The sequence below is a fragment of the Schistocerca cancellata genome, chromosome 9, assembly GCF_023864275.1.
Source record: "Schistocerca cancellata isolate TAMUIC-IGC-003103 chromosome 9, iqSchCanc2.1, whole genome shotgun sequence".
NCBI classification, from domain to species: Eukaryota; Metazoa; Arthropoda; class Insecta; order Orthoptera; family Acrididae; genus Schistocerca; species Schistocerca cancellata.
The window spans coordinates 481,782,381-481,801,198 of record NC_064634.1 but is presented as its reverse complement, the minus strand read 5'-3'; the positions used below and the strand labels follow the sequence as shown (position 1 = coordinate 481,801,198).

The following is an 18,818-nucleotide window of genomic DNA, read 5'->3' as shown; positions in this document are numbered from 1 at the left end:
ATAACGGGCCGGTGATTTGAGTACGCGGTGATGTCACCCGATAGCGACCCACATGACTTCTATAGGATTTACATCAGCTGAATTAAAATTAAATTTTCAAAACGCTGCAGAAAATTGTTTCATAGGTTAGCACCACTCACAACGTGAACGAAAACAAACGAGTAGGCATAAACACTGTAGCAGTGATGTATGAAAAACAGTTAAGTATGTCAATTATAAATAGTGTAGTGCAGGAAATAACGCAAAATGCCAAAACTGCAGATGTGAAATGAAGCCTGCCGACATCAGCCACTGCTAGCAAGAGGGGAAGGTGCAGACTATGTAAAGAAATACCGTATGTAGCTTACAGACTAACTGTTTTTAACGTAAAAGAATCAAAAAATAAATGTACAAACTTATGCATCCAATTTACAGAATGCCACAGAAGATACTTTGTAAATAAATGCGAAACGCATTCTTTTTAATTGCAGTGCAGTCAGCTCAAGACAGATAACCTATAATAACAGATGTTAACAGCTGCTGCGGAAGATGGCCCTACAAACAGAAGAATTACGTCAAACTGCAACGAAATATTACCGGAGAAGGGGGAAAACGTGTAGAAGAAGTAAAAAAAAAAAATGTGAAAATTGATCAATAGATGGCGATGTACGTATCAGAATACGTAAATGAAAACACCTGTCATGCCCAGGACCCATTGAAGTTTTTATTCCCTTCGCGTCTCAATGCAGGATCGCGCTCTGCCTGTAAAGCTGTATTACAAGGATGAATACTGTGCACACGTCACTCTGCAGAAGTTCCGGACACTGAAGGATTTGAAAAAAGGCGTTGGCCGATGACAGCAGTGGGTCTGCAGAAAATTATTCGGAAATTCCAAAAGACAGGTTCTTTTGGTGTGCAACCTGGTAGAGGGAGGAAACGAATTGATTCGACGTCAGTGCAAGCAGTGGCCACAGCAGTGCAGGAGGAGACGTGTGGTGGTGTGCAAACGTCTAGTGCACGGACAACTGTCCCAACATTTGATATTCCCGTGAGCACGGTGCGTAAAATCCTACGAAACATCCTTCTTTGCTATCCATTCTTCCTGTTGACCTGTCAGGAAGAGAAACCTTTGCTTTAGAATTTCTTGCTCGCATCGAAGTGGCGATGATTGGCAGTGGAAGATTTTGTCGACAGACGAAGCCCACTTCCATCTGACATATCAATACACAGAATTGTCGAATATGGGCAACGGAAGATCCGCATGCAAATCAGCCAGTAGGAATTCATCCTGAAAAGGTCACTGTGTGGAGCGGGTTTACGGCATCATTTATCATAGAGCCATATTGTTTCGAAGAGACAGGTGCTTCTGGTCCTGTTGCCTGTACAGTCACTGGTAAGCGCAATGAGTGTCTTTTGCGCAAACACGTCATTCCAGCTCTCCAACAGCGTGAATGCGTGGATGAGATCATTTTTATGCAAGATGGCACACCTCTGCACATTGAAAATCCAGTTAAGCAGTTGCTGAAGCGCCACTTCGGAAAAGCTAGAATTATCACCTGCCTTTTCCCTACAGCTTGGCCGTCCCAATCACCTGATCTTCATCCGTGTGACTTCTGGCTGTGGGGCTACCTGAAAGATGTTCCGATAGCAAACATAGCTGCATTGAAGGCACACATTGCGCAACACATTCTGAACGTGACCCCGGAAACACTTCGATCAGTTGTGGAAAATGCTGTTTCTCGATTTCAGCTTGTTGCAGAAAACGGTGGACAGCATGCAGAACATGTTTTGCGCCAGTCACACGGAAATTAATAATCCGATTTGATTTTGTTTGATGGTTTTTCTGCGATTTTTTGCCTCTGAAAAATTAAAAACCGGTGCGAGTGACGCTTTTTATGCGGTTTTGGCCTCAGGACAATTAAAAACGGTTTTACCCAACCGATGTGATATGATATTAACAGAATCTTCCATCGCTTCTTCGTAGAACAACATTATAATAAATGAAAAGCACCAATTTGCTTTTGTTCTACAATATTACTTTTATTGTTAACCGTTTTTCGGCTTACAAGCCCATCTTCAGACATTTACTGAGTATTATCCCCAAAGATAATAGTAAATGTCTGAAGATGGCCTTGTAAGCTGAAAACCGATTAACAATAAAAATAATATTGTAGAACAAAAGCAAACTGGTGCTTTTCATTTATTATGATGTGATACGATCTTACCATGGTGGATGCGCTTACGTAACTACCAGTATCACACCTGTACAACCATGCACACTAAGTAGTACACTTTGTTTAACGTCACACGTACACCACAGGCATTTTAGTATGATTCATTTGTCATTTTTAACCGACCAGTATTAAAGTATGATGCTTACAGCACCATCTAATGCTACATTTTGTAACTAATTGTTTTCTTCTGACATACGTATTCCCCCTCCTGCGATAATATTCCGTTCCAATTTGACGTCATTCTGAGCAGCGGTGTAATTTCTACAGTCGTTTGAAAGTTTAACTTTAATTATAATCACCCTGTGTAAATTATTGCCGGTCAAGAACAGTGAAACACTAAGAAAGCAAGGTCAGATATACTTCGTACATCAGCTCTGCTATGTAAATGATGGGAGCTTTAATATTCTGTAACTGCTGGATCCACCAAGAGCGTGTTTTAATGAAACTAGACTCCACTCAAAAACAGGCTACGAAGGCCCAAAGGTACTGACTAGCCGCTGTGTCACCCTCAGTTCGCCGGCCGGAGTGGCCGAGCGGTTCTAGGCGCTTCATTCTGGAACCGCGCGACCGCTACTGTCGCAGGTTCGAACCCTGCCTCGGGCGTGGATGTGTGTGCTGTCCTTAGGTTAGTTAGGTTTAAGTAGTTCTAAGTTCTGGGGGACTAATGACCTCCGATGTTAAGTCCCATAGTGCTCAGAGCCATTTGAACCATTTTTGAACCCTCAGTTCATAGGCATCATCACTCGATGCGGATATGGAGGGGCATATGGTCAGCACACCGCTCTCCCGGCCATATGTCAGTTTCCGTGCCCCGAGCCACTACTTCTCAATCAATCAGCTTTTCAGTTTGCCTCACAAGGTCTGAGTGCACTCCACTTGCCAACAGCGCTCGGCAGACCGGATGGTCACCCATCCAAGTGCTAGCCCAGCCCGACAGCGCTTAACTTCGGTGATCTGACGGGAACAGGTGTTACCACTGCGGCAAGGCCTTTGGCAGTGTGTATTAATACTGATCACATTTAGTGGTGCTGCCATGCCTTGTAAGATATATAAAAATCGTAAACTACATCAGACATCCAACAATCACTCTGAAAATTACGGAGCTCCCATGTAGCCTTGTCAGCCAGCATTATGAGTACCTGTCAGTTTCGAAAGGGGCTCACTGCTGGTTTCGTTTGAACTCCAAGTTAAATTGCGCAGTAGCCAGGATTTTAGATATTTAGATGTGACAGTTATAACCGATGTTTTAATTGAGAACAATATTATCACGCTTATTCTCATATAGGGGAAAGGTGACCGGTAATATCGGAAATAATTAATAGGACTACAAAAGTTACATATGTTCTCTCATCAGAATAACGCCCCCAGCAAAGTAGCGCTTCAGGGAAATCGAAGAGGGTTTAAACGCGGCTACTTTTGTTTCTAAATTTCACTATATAAACCATTAAACAAACACCAAATCCAAAGTAAAATTTAGAGGAGAAATATCTGAACCATTTACGATTAAAACAGGGTTGAGACAGGGAGATTGTTTATCACCATTGCTATTCAATTGTGCTCTTGAATATGTAATGAGAGAATGGTACAAGGAAAATCCTATGAATATTAAAATTGGAACTAAGAAAGATAAAATAAACCTAAATTGCTTGGGATTTGCTGATGACTTAGCATTACTAGCTAGTAATATTCAGGAAGCCACGAAACAAATAACAAGCTTACAAAATATAGCACAAAAATTAGGACTCCAGATATCATTTGAAAAGACTGAAATAATGGTAACGGATCCACTTGTAATAGATCACATCACAGTGAACAATAGGGAAATTAAAATAGTGAATCAATTTAAATACCTGGGTGAAATTATAACACATAAATTGGACGAGAAACCTGCATGGCGAGCAAGAATGAATAAAATGATAAAAGCTCAAAAACTAACATGGTCTACGTACAATAAAAAATGTCTATCAATTAAAACAAAATTAAAACATTACAAGACGGTGGTTCAACCAGAGGTTACATACGGAAGAGAAACTCTTTTTAAAGTCACCCAGAAAAACTGAATTGACAAAATTTTAAAAGTAGAGAGAAGAATTGCTAGAACATGCATATATAAGAAATATCAAAAAGCTGGGCAATGGCGGATAGTTCCAAATGATGTGGTATACAGAGAACTGGAGCCCATCACCGATACTATACGAAAGAAAAGGATCTCTTTTTGTGGTCACATTCTGAGGACACCAGAAACCAGATTATCAAGGAAAATTATTGAGAAACTCTGGAATTTGAAACAACAAGGAGGATGGCTTAAGGAAAGAAGAGAGGATATGGAAGAACTGGAAATAACTCTAGATGATTTGCAGAACAAAACGCCAAATTTAAAGAAGTTGAGGGACACAGAAATAAGATTTAAACCAAAAATTGACAAACGACTTACAATGAAAAGGGTATCTACAGATGAAGAATGACGAAAAGCATCGGAACGAATGAAGAGATACTGGGCCACTCGGAAGGGGAAAATACCAAAGAAGAGACCAGAAATGATTGACTGAAGTGGTCCAATGAGGCCGTAAAAGCAGAAGAAGAAGAAGAAGAAGAAACCATTAACGCTTATTGTTAGCTCTATTGTCTTGTTTTCTGCGCTCTGAATAAGTCTACTTAGCTGCGGCGTGCGATATAGCGTGATATGCTACAGAGGGCATCAGGGCACTTTTGTTAAACTGCAAGGAAGTTGACTATAGTTAATTTATACGGGGCAGACTTTGACGTAAGGTCACCGATAAGAAAGTCTGGGGAATTGTGTGAGCTAGAAAATATAGCGCTCAGCGTTAAACACTGTTACATGCCGAATAACCGATAATAGGGTCTGCGGACTATACGAAGGGACATAAAATTCAATATAAGAATGGTATTGGACATTTAGCTTTGTGAAAGTAAAAGTGTCAGAAGTTTGAATAACTGTATCGAAGTGTAGCAATGGATCATAGTCCTTCCTGTAATATCTTTGAGTGACGAAGTATAAAAAATCACGTACATTTTAGTCGCCGTAATTGTTGAGAGTAATTGTAGGATCAACCTTCCTTTTCCCTATATACAAATCATAATAATTCATGATCATTTAACTATTATCGAATGTTGTTAATAAAAATACTAGAGTGACTTTCATAACAGCGTGTGTATTAGTAATTAATAACTAACACCTAAAGACGTGATTAGCTACCTTGCCTTCCGTAACGCAGCAACAAATGAAGAGCAAATCGACTGAGGAAAAAGTTAACATTAATTATTATGAACACCCGAAATCCAGTCGCCGTTACAGAGGAGATATACTACTGGCCATTAAAATTGCTACACCACGAAGATGACATGCCACAGACGCCAAATTTAACCGACAGGAAGAAGATTCTGTGATATGCAAATGATTAGCTTTTCGGAACATTCACACAAGGTTGGCGCTGGTAGTGACACAACGTGCTGACATGAGGAAAGTTTCCAACCGATTTCTCATACGCAAACAGCAGTTGACCGGCGTTGCCTTGTGAAACGTTGTTGTGATGCAGAATGAGATTTTCACTCTGCAGCGGAGTTTGGAAGGTGGGAGACGAGATACTGGCAGAAGTAAAGCTGTCAGTACCGGGCGTGAGTCGTGCTTCGGTAGCTCAGATGGTAGCGCACTAGCCCGCGAAAGGCAAAGGTCCCGAGTTCGAGTCTTGGTCGGGCACACAGTTTTAATCTGCCAGGAAGTTGTTGTGATGCCTCATGTAAGAAAGAGAAAGGCGTACCATCACGTTTCCGACTTTGATAAAGGTCGGATTGTAGCCTATCGTGATAGCGGTTTATCGTATCGCGACATTGCTGCTCCCGTTCGTCGTTATCCAATGACTGTTAGCAGAATATGGAATCGGTGGGTTCAGGAGGGTAATACGGAACGCCGTGCTGGATCCCAACGGCCTCGTATCACTAGCAGTCGAGATGACAGGCATCTTATCAGCATGGCTGTAACGGATCGTGCAGCCACCTCTCGATCCCTGAGTCAACGGATGGGGACGTTTGCAAGACGACAACCATCTGCACGAACATTCCGACGACGTTTGCAGCAACATAGATTATCAACTCAGAGACCATGGCTGCGGCTACACTTGACGCTGCATCACAGACAGGAGCGCCTGCGACGGTGTACTCCACGACGAACCTGGGTGCACGAATGGCAAAACGTCATTTTTTTCGGATGAATCCACGTTCTGTTTACAGCATCATGATGGTCGTATCCGTGAGTGGCGACATCGCGGTGAACGCACATTGGAAGCGTGTATTCGTCATCGCCGTACTGGCGTATCACCCAGCTTGATGGTATGGGACGCCGTTGGTTACACGACACGGTCATCTCTTGTTCTCACTGACGGCACTTTGAACAGTGGACGTTACATTTCAGATGGCTCTACCCCTCATTCGATCCCTGGGAAATCGTACATTTCAGCAGGATAATGCACGAGCATGTGTTGCAGGTCCTTACGGGCCTTTCTGGATACGTGTTCGACTGCTGCCCTGGCCAGCACATTCTCCAGATCTCTCACCAATTGAAAACGTCTGGTCAATGTTGGCCGAGCAACTGGCTCGTCACAATATGCCAGTCACTACTCTTGATGAACTGTGGTATGGTGTTGAAGCTGCATGGGCATCTGTACCTGTACACGCCATCCAAGCTCTGTTTGACTCATTGCCCAGGCGTATCAGGGCCGTTATTACGGCCAGAGGTGGTTGTTCTGGGTACAGATTTGTCAGGATCTATGCACCCAAATTGCCTGAAAATGTAGTCACATGTTAGTTCTAGTATAATATAATTGTCCAATGAATACCAGATTATCATCTGCATTTCTTCTAGGTGTAGCAATTTGAATGGGCAGTAGTGTATTTGTGGCTGCTCCATCTCGGTCTAGATAAAACGAAAAGTCGGGCATATACAGCAGTTGAGAATGTCAATGTGTTACGTCAGAGAAGTATACGACTGCAGGTCCGCAGAGGGAGACTACACACTGACCCCATGTTGGACTGCATGCGGACGTGAGGGCAGGTATATCCGCCGTCAAGTTTCCTGTTGATCATGTCCGATAACCACGAGGGGGGATCCCCGTATTGCGCTCCACGTAACGTACATTGTAACCCCTTTACTTTGCGCCTACCATCCGAGAGCAGCAGCATTCTGTGTCATCACACTCCATTGGTCTGAGACTAGCAGCAGACAGACCAGAGGTTTACCGTCTCACGTGTAGGCTGCCGTTAACACAACGACACGAACAGCCGTGATTGCAATGGTGCCACGACCAGGTACCATGGCCTGAGGATGAGTTGTTCACACTGTGTTCAGCGATGAACAGCGGATCAGAATGGCCCAGGTGACCGTCGATGGCAAAATGCCAAAACCTGTAGATGTAAAATGAAGCGTGTCGACATCAGCCACTGCTAGCAAGGCGGGAAGGTGCGGACTGTGTAAAGAAACACCGTAAGTTCAAAAACGATTCAAATGGCTCTGAGCACTATGGGACTTAACATCTGAAGTCATCAGTCCCCTAGAACTTAGAACTGCTTAAACCTAACTAACCTAAGGACATCACACACATCCATGCCCGAGGCAGGATTCGAACCTGCGACCGTAGTGGTCACGCAGTTCCGGACTGAAGCGTCTAGAACCACTCGGCCACACGGGCCGGCACTGAGGGTACTCTTGACGGCACTAGATACATCACAGGCATCTAGCATTCCGTGTCATTCGACGGTATAGCGGTGACATTTTTGAACGAGACAATGCTCGTTCACACTAGGCACGTATATTTATGAACTGTACGCGTGACACTGACGTATTTACGTTGCCAGTAAGAGCCCCACATCAGACCCTGACAGAACCTGCGTGGAACCACGAACTCGGTCCCAGTGACAGCACCCAGGTTATCGACGACCAGCTACAACAGTTATCGATCAACTGGCCTGAGGGGAATGTGACCAGCTTTTTACATCCTGCCAAACCGAATCAGCGCTTCATCGAGGCCATAGGGGGAGCAACGTCATACTGATAAGTCGGCAACGTCATACTGATAAGTAATCACTGAAGTAACATCGCGTGCCCTCTCAACAGGTGAAGTTCCATTTCATTTCTTCCTCCCCTCCTGAGTGCTTCAATTATTTATCAAGCAGTGTGTATCCAACACAATGATAAGCCAAAACATTGTCACCACTGCCCACGCCACGCTGGATGCCGCCTGGTGAAGTTACGGGCACGTGACGTTGTAACAAAAGAATGTAAGCAGAGCGACACGGGATGACCGTAGCGAAGATATGGGCTGCAAATTCACAAATTCACTGAAAGTAAATCAGCGGCTTTAACAAACGGCAGATTGGCATTTCGCAGAGCCGCTGTGAATGAGTATCTCGAAAACGGTAAAGCTGGTCGAATGTTCACGTGCTACTGTCGTGAACATCTACGGAAGGAAGTAGAGGAACAGTGAAACTACCATTAGGCGCTAAATGCATGGGCGTCCGAAACTCTTAACAGAACGTGGGGTTCACAGGCTTGTCTTCTCTGTAAAGTAGGACAGATGGTGATCTGTGACATCTCTGTAGAAAGAGCACAATGCTGGTGCACGCACAAGTGTTTCCGAGCACCGCTTTCTTCGTAAATTGTTAAACAAGGATCTCCGCAGCAGACCATCCCTACGTGTTCACATGTTGAAACAATTTTTTTTAAAACAAATGGCTCTGAGCACTATGGGACTCAACTGCTGTGGTCATAAGTCCCCTAGAACTTAGAACTACTTAAACCTAACTAACCTAAGGACAGCACACCACACCCAGCCATCACGAGGCAGAGAAAATCCCTGACCCCGCCGGGAATCGAACCCGTGTTCACATGTTGAACCAACGTCATTGTCAATAACGGCTGCAGCTGGTACGGAACCACCAGGTTTCGACCATCGATCGATGGAAACGTGTCGGCTCTTCGGGAGGATCACATTTTTACTACACTGCGTCGATGGTCTTCTCCACGGACGCCGTCGTCGAGGTGAACAGCGGATCGAAACGTGAAGCGGACAACGGACGCGGGGTGATGGGAGCAGTAGTATACTACGGGACGCATTCTCCACGTTTGCATGGGACCTGTGGTAGTAATCGAAGACACGCCGACGGCTGCGAACCATATGAGTCCCTCCATGCTTCACGTCTTCCCTGACGGCTATGTCATCTTTCAGCAGTCTAACTGTCCGTATCTCGGAGCCAGAAGCGTGCTACAGTGGTTGATGTCTCGGCTACCAAATTCGCCTGATGTAAATCCTATGGAACCTGTCTGGCTCGTTGTCGGGTGCCATCACAGCGTACGCAAATTAGCGGCCCGTTATTTACATGAATTACATGACGTGTGCGTCGACGTCTAACGCCACATACCTCGTATCTCTGACACATAGAATGTATTTCGTTCCAAATACGTACAAACAAGCAGCTTTTATGCTGATGGTCATAATGTCATCAAATGGTTCAAATGGCTCTGAGCACTAGGGGACTTATCATCTGAGGTGACAGTCCCCTAGAACTACTTAAACCTAGCTAACCTAAGGACATTACACACATCCATGCCCGTGGCAGGATTCGAACCCGGGACCGCAGTGGTTCCAGACTGAAGCGCCTAGAACCGCTCGGCCACACCGGCTGGCGTAACATCAAATATCATTTTTACACAACTGAAAATATTTCTGTTTTCTTTGTATTTTCGTTGACATGACTTAGCATGCATTGTAATCTTCAGCACTATTCCGTGACACCACATTGCACAAGCTTGCCTGAACCGTTCATCGCCGACATTTCGCATTCCGAAGTAATACTTTTAGACCCGGCTTCTATGAAAAACGAGTTGGGAATACCGGACGAAAAGAAACTTTTCAGCATCGCTCCTGTCAAATTTTATATCGGCTCTCATACCATGTATTTGTTTTAAGCGGAAGAAGGTATTCGATGAAGGCTTCTGGGTGACAATTTCCTCTTTCTGCCCCACACCCTCCCCTCCCGCGTCATCACCATCACCACAACCTCTACCGTCATCCAACTCAGAAAGGGTGAGACGGAGCGGATTAAATGAAACAGCTTACAGGTGAAATTCATTACTTAATGTGACTTGAATGTTCGCCGAATCTTCCAAGATGCACGGGCTGAAAGTCGTCAGCAGAAACTTCTCCTTTCACGTAGCTTTCGCCTCGCTTCTCGTTAGCTGAGACGGCGTCCATTAAACATAACGAACTTGCGCCCACGCCGCCGGCGCGCCCTCATTGTTTTGCTTTAATGTCGCTCTGGCCGGATAATGAAGTCCGACCGTATGGGCCGAGGAATCGGCTTACAGGACAACTCGGGTCTGTTCTCATCGATTAATGCTCTACGTTCCCGAATGCTGTTGCTAGCAGACAACTCACGCTGAGACGGGAGTGTCACGTTAATCCACTTCTCTTCACCTATTCCAACATTTTTTTTTTCTTTCCCAGATTGTCATTAAGTGTCTGTTTTGCTGGATGTAATTAAATCGCTTTAAATGGTAAAGTAATATATTTTGGCAGGTTCTGATAATCGCACGGACATGGAAGCTGATGGTTAGAATATACAGCTTCCTATTTCTTGTAGCAATGTTGTTTGTAAATTATCTCTTTGGTTACAGGAACACCAGCAATCAGAATTACACAGTCTATGAAGGATGCCACTATGGCATCAGTTTCTTAACTAATCGATTATCGAGCATTGTAAAGTGGAGTGGCTTTAGATTACGAAAAAATCGGAAAGTATGCATAAACGGTAGGGAAAAATGGTAAAATATAATGTAAATAAGAACAGCGGGAAAATTAACAGTGGGAGATATGAACCAAGTGTTGCGATTAAAATGGATGTAAGACAGGGATGCTTTCTTTGTCTCCGACTTTCACTCTGTAAATCGAAACAGAAAATGAACGACCGAAATTAAAGTATGGTTCAAGATTGGGATTCAAATTCAGGATGAAAGGATATCAACTATAAGATTGGCTGATGACACTTATATCCTCAGTAAAAGTGAGGAAGAACTGCATGACCTGTTAAACGAGATGAACGGTCAAATAAGCAAACCGGAGAAAGACAAAAGTAATGAGGAGTACCTATAAGGATTAGCAAGAAACGTAACATCAAAGTTATGGACCACGAGACACACGAAGAAATTCTCCTGTCTTGGAAGCAAAGTAATACATGCCTAAAATAGCATGTGAAAACGTAAAAAGGAGAATAACACGGAAAAAGAAGGTATTATTCGCCAAAAGAAGTCCACTAATATCGAACATAGGCCTTAATCTAATGGAGACATTTCTGAGAATGTACGCTGGGAGTACGGCATGGTATGAAAGTGAATCATGGATTGTGGTAAAACCGTAAAAGAAGAGAATCGAAGCGTTTGAGAAGTGCTGCCGTAGATGTAAGTTGGAAATAAGATGGATTGGTGACCTCCATAGAATCATCGAAGTGAGAAACGAGTGGGAAAGATTGGCAGGTGGGGTCAGGATGATATTTTACATCGGATAGTAACTTCCATGGTATTTCAGGGAGCTGCTGAGGGTAAAAAATGTAGTGAAAATAATAGATTGCATATGTTCATCAAATAACTGAGCACGTTGTGTGCAACTCACCGCCTGAAATGAATTCGTGGCTGTCCGCATCAAACCAGTCACAAAGCTGGTAAAAAAAAGAAGAAAAAGAAAGTAAAAATCGATTATCTAATCTGAAACAATAATTAACATGGTAATGTGATTTGACACACATGAGGACGTGCACACGCCTTATCAATGCCAGCAGCAAACTATACCTGCACACTACAATTCACTCAAATAGTACACCCATTTTGGACAACAACAAACATTATAGGGTCACTGATACCTGTATCATGGTATGTTATCATATTAATTGTTGTTTCAGATGGGATATATTCGGTGGAATACAGATACAAAAGTAAACTGGAGTTAAAGAATCCAAACGGAATGCTCTCTAAGCAGCCACCAGAGACCGTGGGTGCCTTCTCTTAAAATACTTAGAAAATATGAACGTCGACATAACTTCGCCTCAATTCACGCTTACGTATTTGACAGAGGGTTCATAGAATCACTTTCAGGTTATGTTTCTACCCTTACACCTTACACTCTGGAGAACTTGAGAGAGGACAAGTTGCTCTCTCACCTATTTTTCGTATACAGAAAATTATTAAAGATTTTATTACAACCTGACACACCTTGAGCGAGACTCAAGAAAGTTAACGGCCTGAGGAAACTTTGATGGAGACTGGTAGGGCGCTAAAAGCATTAGGTATTTTTATGGTTCTTAGCTCTTAGAAACGGCATGTGGGGAGTTGGAAGCAATTGGCGGTGAGCCCATCCCTTAGTAAATCGTGCTGGACACGCCCATAGCCATACAGGGCAGACAGAGCAGCCCCTTGTCGATATAGGTCTCCAGCAGAGCAATGTTGCTATACCTGCATTGGAGCCAGCTGAAGGCTAGACTAGGGGCGACGGACTGAATGGAGGCATTTACACAGTGGAGTCGTAAACAGGGCATTGTGTACAGAGCCACGCGTAATAAAAATTCAGAAGTTTTCATGTTCACAGATACTGGAAATAGGCCTGTGACAGACTTCCATCAGCTGCTTCGGTTGTATAAGAAACTCCGGCATCTGAGAAACGTTTAGTATCTTTGTTAAACCCCATAGCTAGGACTATAAAGCTCCAAGCCACAGGCGATTTAGATAAAAATCTTTAAGATTGTATCTGTTCACTTGTAGCCCTGGGAAGCGATGTGACTTCGGAGAAAAACATATTACCAGTTCGTGAAAACTACAAATTAATGCCAGTAATTGGCGGTTTCTTCTTTTTGCAGGGACGCAGGTTTCTTAACTCTTGCCTCGGTTCGACAGGAGTTTGTGCTGTCGTGTGGGATGGGAGATTTAGCGCCTCTAGAGCAAGGCGGTGTCGTTTGCGCACTTTTCCGGAAAACGATTTTGTTTTTTCTGAGGAGGTGCGCGGCTCTCAGGTACTTGACTTTGGTCTGGTAAGAAGAAACTTCTGGTCGATGCTCTGGCATGTGTGGTTGGTGCTTGGGCCCTGTACTGAGACTGAATTCACTTGCGAGTAGTTTAGGCTGGGGAACCTGTGGTGAAGTTCTTACTGTAGCGACAGTTTGACTTCAAACTCCTCGGACTACTCGTTTGCCGAGGGCACACTTATTTGTTTCCGGTTTACCAGTCTCGACGTTTGATGCCCCTGTGCACTCTGTCGTATAAGTAAGCCAAATTGATCCTTGGTACAAGTAACGAACGGGTGTGTGTCGCACGGAAATCTACCATAGTTTCAGGGCTCTGGTAGCGAATAAATTGCGATCCGTCTGCCTGATCCCTGGACTGTGAGATTTTTGAATTTCTTTCACGGCCGAGACCGATTCACATTTGCCGCCTGAGGTCTCACCTCCGCCGCACTCATCCAGACAGCTTCGAGCTACATCGCCGCACGAAGCAAGCTGGGTAACCTGCTCCGGTCTTGTCAGGGCGTACAAACCTCAATCGCCACTTGCTCTCACCTGCACCTACAGGGTGTTTCAAAAATGACCGGTATATTTGAAACGGCAATACAAACTAAACGAGCAGCGATAGAAATACACCGTTTGTTGCAATATGCTTGGGACAACAGTACATTTTCAGGCAGACAAACTTTCGAAATTACAGTAGTTACAATTGTCAACATCAGATGGCGCTGCGGTCTGGGAAACTCTATAGTACGATATTTTCCACATATCCACCATGCGTAGCAATAACGTGGCGTAGTCTCTGAATGAAATTACCCGAAACCTTTGACAACGTGTCTGGCGGAATGGCTTCACATGCAGATGAGATGTACTGCTTCAGCTGTTCAGTTGTTTCTGGATTCTGGCGGTACACCTGGTCTTTCAAGTGTCCCCACAGAAACAAGTCACAGGGGTTCATGTCTGGCGAATAGGGAGACCAATCCACGCCGCCTCCTGTATGTTTCGGATAGCCCAAAGCAATCACACTATCATCGAAATATTCATTCAGGAAATTAAAGACGTCGGCCGTGCGATGTAGCCGGGCACCATCTTGCATAAACCACGAGGTGTTCGCAGTGTCGTCTAAGGCAGTTTGTACCGCCACAAATTCACGAAGAATGTCCAGATAGCGTGATGCAGTAATCGTTTCGGATCTGAAAAATGGGCCAATGATTTCTTTGGAAGAAATGGCGGCCCAGACCAGTACTTTTTGAGGATGCAGGGACGATGGGACTGCTACATGGGGTTTTCGGTTCCCCATATGCGCCAGTTCTGTTTATTGACGAAGCTGTCCAGGTAAAAATAAGCTTCGTCAGTAAACCAAATGCTGCCCACATGCATATCGCCGTCATCAATCCTGTGCACTATATCGTTAGCGAATGTCTCTCGTGCAGCAATGGTAGCGGCGCTGAGGGGTTGCCGTGTTTGAATTTTGTATGGATAGAGGTGTAAACTCTGGCGCATGAGACGATACGTGGACGTTGGCGTCATTTGGACCGCAGCTGCAACACGGCGAACGGAAACCCGAGGTCGCTGTCGGATCACCTGCTGCACTAACTGCGCGTTGCCCTCTGTGGTTGCCGTATGCGGTCGCCCTACCTTTCTGGCACGTTCATCCGTCACGTTCCCAGTCTGTTGAAATTTTTCAAACAGATCCTTTATTGTATCGCTTTTCGGTCCTTTGGTTACATTAAACCTCCGTTGAGAACTTCGTCTTGTTGCAACAACACTGTGTTCTAGGTGGTGGAATTCCAACACCAGAAAAATCTTCTGTTCTAAGGAATAAACCATGTTGTCCACAGCACACTTGCACGTTGTGAACAGCACACGCTTACAGTAGAAAGACGACGTACAGAATGGCGCACCCACAGACTGCGTTGTCTTCTATATCTTTCACATCACTTGCAGCGCCATCTGTTGTTGAACATTGTAACTACTGTAATTTCGAAAGTTTGTCCGCCTGAAAATGTACTGTTGTCCCAAGCATACTGCAACAAACGGTGTATTTCTATTGCTGCTCGTTTAGTTTTTATTGCCGTTTCAAATATACCGGTCATTTTTGAAACACCCTGTATATAAATTTCTGTAGATCTGAACAATCAAAATCTGCTCAGCGTCAGATCAATTCAGATTGCGTTATCCACATTTTTAGGGCCAGAGTACTTGGCTGACTTCCGCTACCCAGGGTCCTTGTCCATTGTGGTCTTCAACCACCAGTTAGTTGTTTACGATATTCAGTCAAAATTTGTTTAGCATAATTTATATCTATCTGTGTTTTGGGGAAACAAATATTGTCAGTAAACTAGATTTCGCATACATTCTCAATCATTTTTATATAGTCCAAACAGTGTTACATTTCAAAGGACGTGGCAAGAAAGAACACATAACCCTTTCGTTGGCAACTCGGGTTTCTCTTCTTTTATTCAAAATGGTTCAAATGGCTCTAAGCACTATGGGACTTAACATCTGAGGTCATCAGCCCCTAGACTTAGAACTACTTAAACCTGACTAACGTAAGTACATCACACACATACATGCCCGAGGCAGTATTCGAACCTGCGACCGTAGCAGCAGCGCGGTTCCAATCCAAAGCGTCTAGAACCGCTCGGCCACAGCGACCGGCCTTCTTTCATTATGGTGGTCATTTATCATTATGTAGATAAAAGTCAAGAAAGTATTTTACTTTCGAAGGAGAAAGTTGATGACTGAATTTCGTGAACACGCTTTGTTTTAATCTATGCTATCCTAATCCTCTTACCATACCAGTGACACTTTCTCCCCTATTTCACGATAATACAAAACTAACTGCCCTTGTTCTAACTTTTTCGGTATCTTCCATCACTCCCATTTGGTGTGGATCCAATACTGCACAGCAGTACTCTGGAAGAGGACGTACAAGCATAGTATAGCCAGTGTCTTTAGTGGACCTGTTGCATCTGCTAAATACTGTGCCAGTGAAAGGCAGTCTTTGGCTCTACTGCACCACAACATATTATATGTAAGGCTCAATCAAACAATGGAAACACCATGTCGGAAAAAGATAGATTGCTACTTACCGTAAAGAAGACACATTAAACTGCAGATAGGCACATTTAAAAGACGGTCACATAAAGATTTCAGCCACAGCTCTCATAAGTAAAAGACAGACACACACCATTCATACACGCGAGCAAGCACCCATCATGCACACATCATCACCAACTCCAGCATGCCGGGCCGCCAGACCTGTCAAGGTTCATCTTACCTCTTCAGGGGCTAGGCCACTTGTGAAAGCAGCCATGTCATTTACCAGCTCTGCTGTAATGATTGCACAGCTTTTTATATTGGTATGACTACCAAACAGTTGTCTGCCAGGATGAATGGCCACCACCACACCCTGGCCAAGAAGGTGGTAGACCACCAGTGGCACAATATGCACCTGAACTCGACACTGTTGTATTCACTACCCGAGCCATGTGGATACTTCCGTCCACCACCAGCTTTTCTGAACTGCGCAGATGGAAGTTATCCTTACAGCACATTCTCCGCTCCCGTAATTATCCCAGCCTCAACCTACGCTAACATACTGTCCCCACACCCTTGGCTTGGGTGGTACTTAACATCTATGGTCATCAGTCCCCTATAACTTAGAACTACTTAAACCTAACCTAACCTAAGGACAGCACATCCATGCCCGAGGTAGGATCCCCACACCCTTCACCCAACAGTTTCTACCCCCTTAGTCCTATCCTCTACTCCCAACTCTCATCTTCCCCCCTTTTTTTCCGCCCGCGTTTCCCTGCTCCTCTCCTTTTTTGCTCCTTTTTTCCCCTCCTTCCTGCCCCACAACCTCCTGACGCAGCACCTGTTGGCTTTCTGGTCCTGCGCAGTCCACGGGCAGTGTTAGTCTCTCTCCCCACCCGTACACTACCACTACTATCAATTCCACTTGCCTGCCCTCTCCAGATTGCTGCTTGCATCCCACGTGATGTTGCACTCCAGCCGGATGTAACGCCGGAAATGCATATCCTCCTATTTCCATCTATTGTACTATAACTTTGTTTTCCTTATTTTTGTTACCTGAATATATAACATTTCTGTGTCTTCGTGTATTGTAATTGTTTTACTATTTGTATATATATATATTTATGCATTTATGTCGATGTATAATTGGTTTGTTTCGTAAATATTATTTGTATTTTTACGCTGGGTCTTGCCTAGGGGAAACTGCTATCGAACGATTACATCGATAGGTCGTGTGAAGAATCAAAGTGTGTAGGATCTTTGGTAGTGTTAACTCTGTCGCGTGGAGCGCGGGCAGAGAGAGAGAGAGAGTCTGGCTGGAGTAGCGAGTGGAGCAGATGTGTTGTGTGAAGCTCCCGCGAGTTGCCGCGCTTTCGGGGTTGGGCAGAATGTAATTGCGCTCGACTTGCGATGATAGTTTCTGACATGGGGTCGCGGACGGGAAGCATTAGCTGGCGCACATCAAGAGCCCGTTTCGTCTGGTGACCGTGTCGAGAAGAAGGCGTCCCAACATCCAGCTTCTGCAACAGCGACGGCCGATAATGAGTGACTGACGCCACCTCCTCGATCGACGGCTTCAAATCTTCAATCAACCAACAAGGAAGACTGGAAGCACGTAAAGTTTTAGAACTGTATGGCAGACCTCAGCTTTTCAAACTGTACCATTTTCGTAACTATAATTACAGCAACTTAGCGTGAACATTTGTTGCTCATTGTCCCAATTGCATTACCAAGCAGGGTCCCTTCCTTTTCCGAAATGAGCCCGAGTGTCGTTGAAATTCAAACGCCAGCATCATTTTATTTCACTGCTTTAATTTCAAAGTTCAGTTAAGTTATTCATAGCTGGCTACGATATTTAGATTGCACAAGCACAAATTAAGAGTGCGAGTTTTGTTACCGTATTTTAGTTACCTGTGACTGCAGCTCAGCTTGGTACGTATTAAATTTTACTATTGTTAATTGTTCAGAATCGTTTAATTCAAGTTCAAAGTTAAATCTCTTATTTCTAAATTGCGTAGATTCAAGTAGCTTTAGAAATGATTGTTGAGGTAGTCCAAGACTAACTGTATTTTATTGAATTTCGATGTGCTTCAGAAAGTAAGCTCACTATTAACTTCAGTCACTAAATTAACTTCCAATTTTCCTGTTTTATTAATTCTTTTGCTAAATTAAGTCAGAGTGTAGCGAAATTTATTACTTCTGACAAACTTTCAGTTTTCACACTGCACGTGGCAACCTTCAGTTGCCACGCTTCTAGTGCTAATTATATGTGTAATAACCTTTTTTTTCAGTTACTATAGTAATTGTCTTAGGACTGGCGACCGTTATTTCCCCCAAATCTCAAATATCTAATTACCGCTAATTGATTGTTAACGTAACGGCCGCACATTTACTTTCTTTATTAACTTTACCCCTTTTCCAAAATTAATTTCCACCAGTTTCATTTGCATTTTTCCTTTTATTTAGATGTAACTCCTTCCTCCCTCTTTACCGACAGATTAACTTCGG

At 44.0% G+C, this 18,818-nt stretch overlaps 1 protein-coding gene and 1 pseudogene across 1 annotated transcript in view; both read right to left on the bottom strand.

Annotated features, from left to right (window-relative positions):
• LOC126101510 (NACHT and WD repeat domain-containing protein 2-like) overlaps positions 1-18,818 on the bottom strand; it is a 1,881,963-nt gene that overhangs the window by 1,109,643 nt on the left and 753,502 nt on the right. The window lies entirely within an intron of this gene.
• LOC126102392 (5S ribosomal RNA) lies at positions 3,091-3,208 on the bottom strand (annotated as a pseudogene).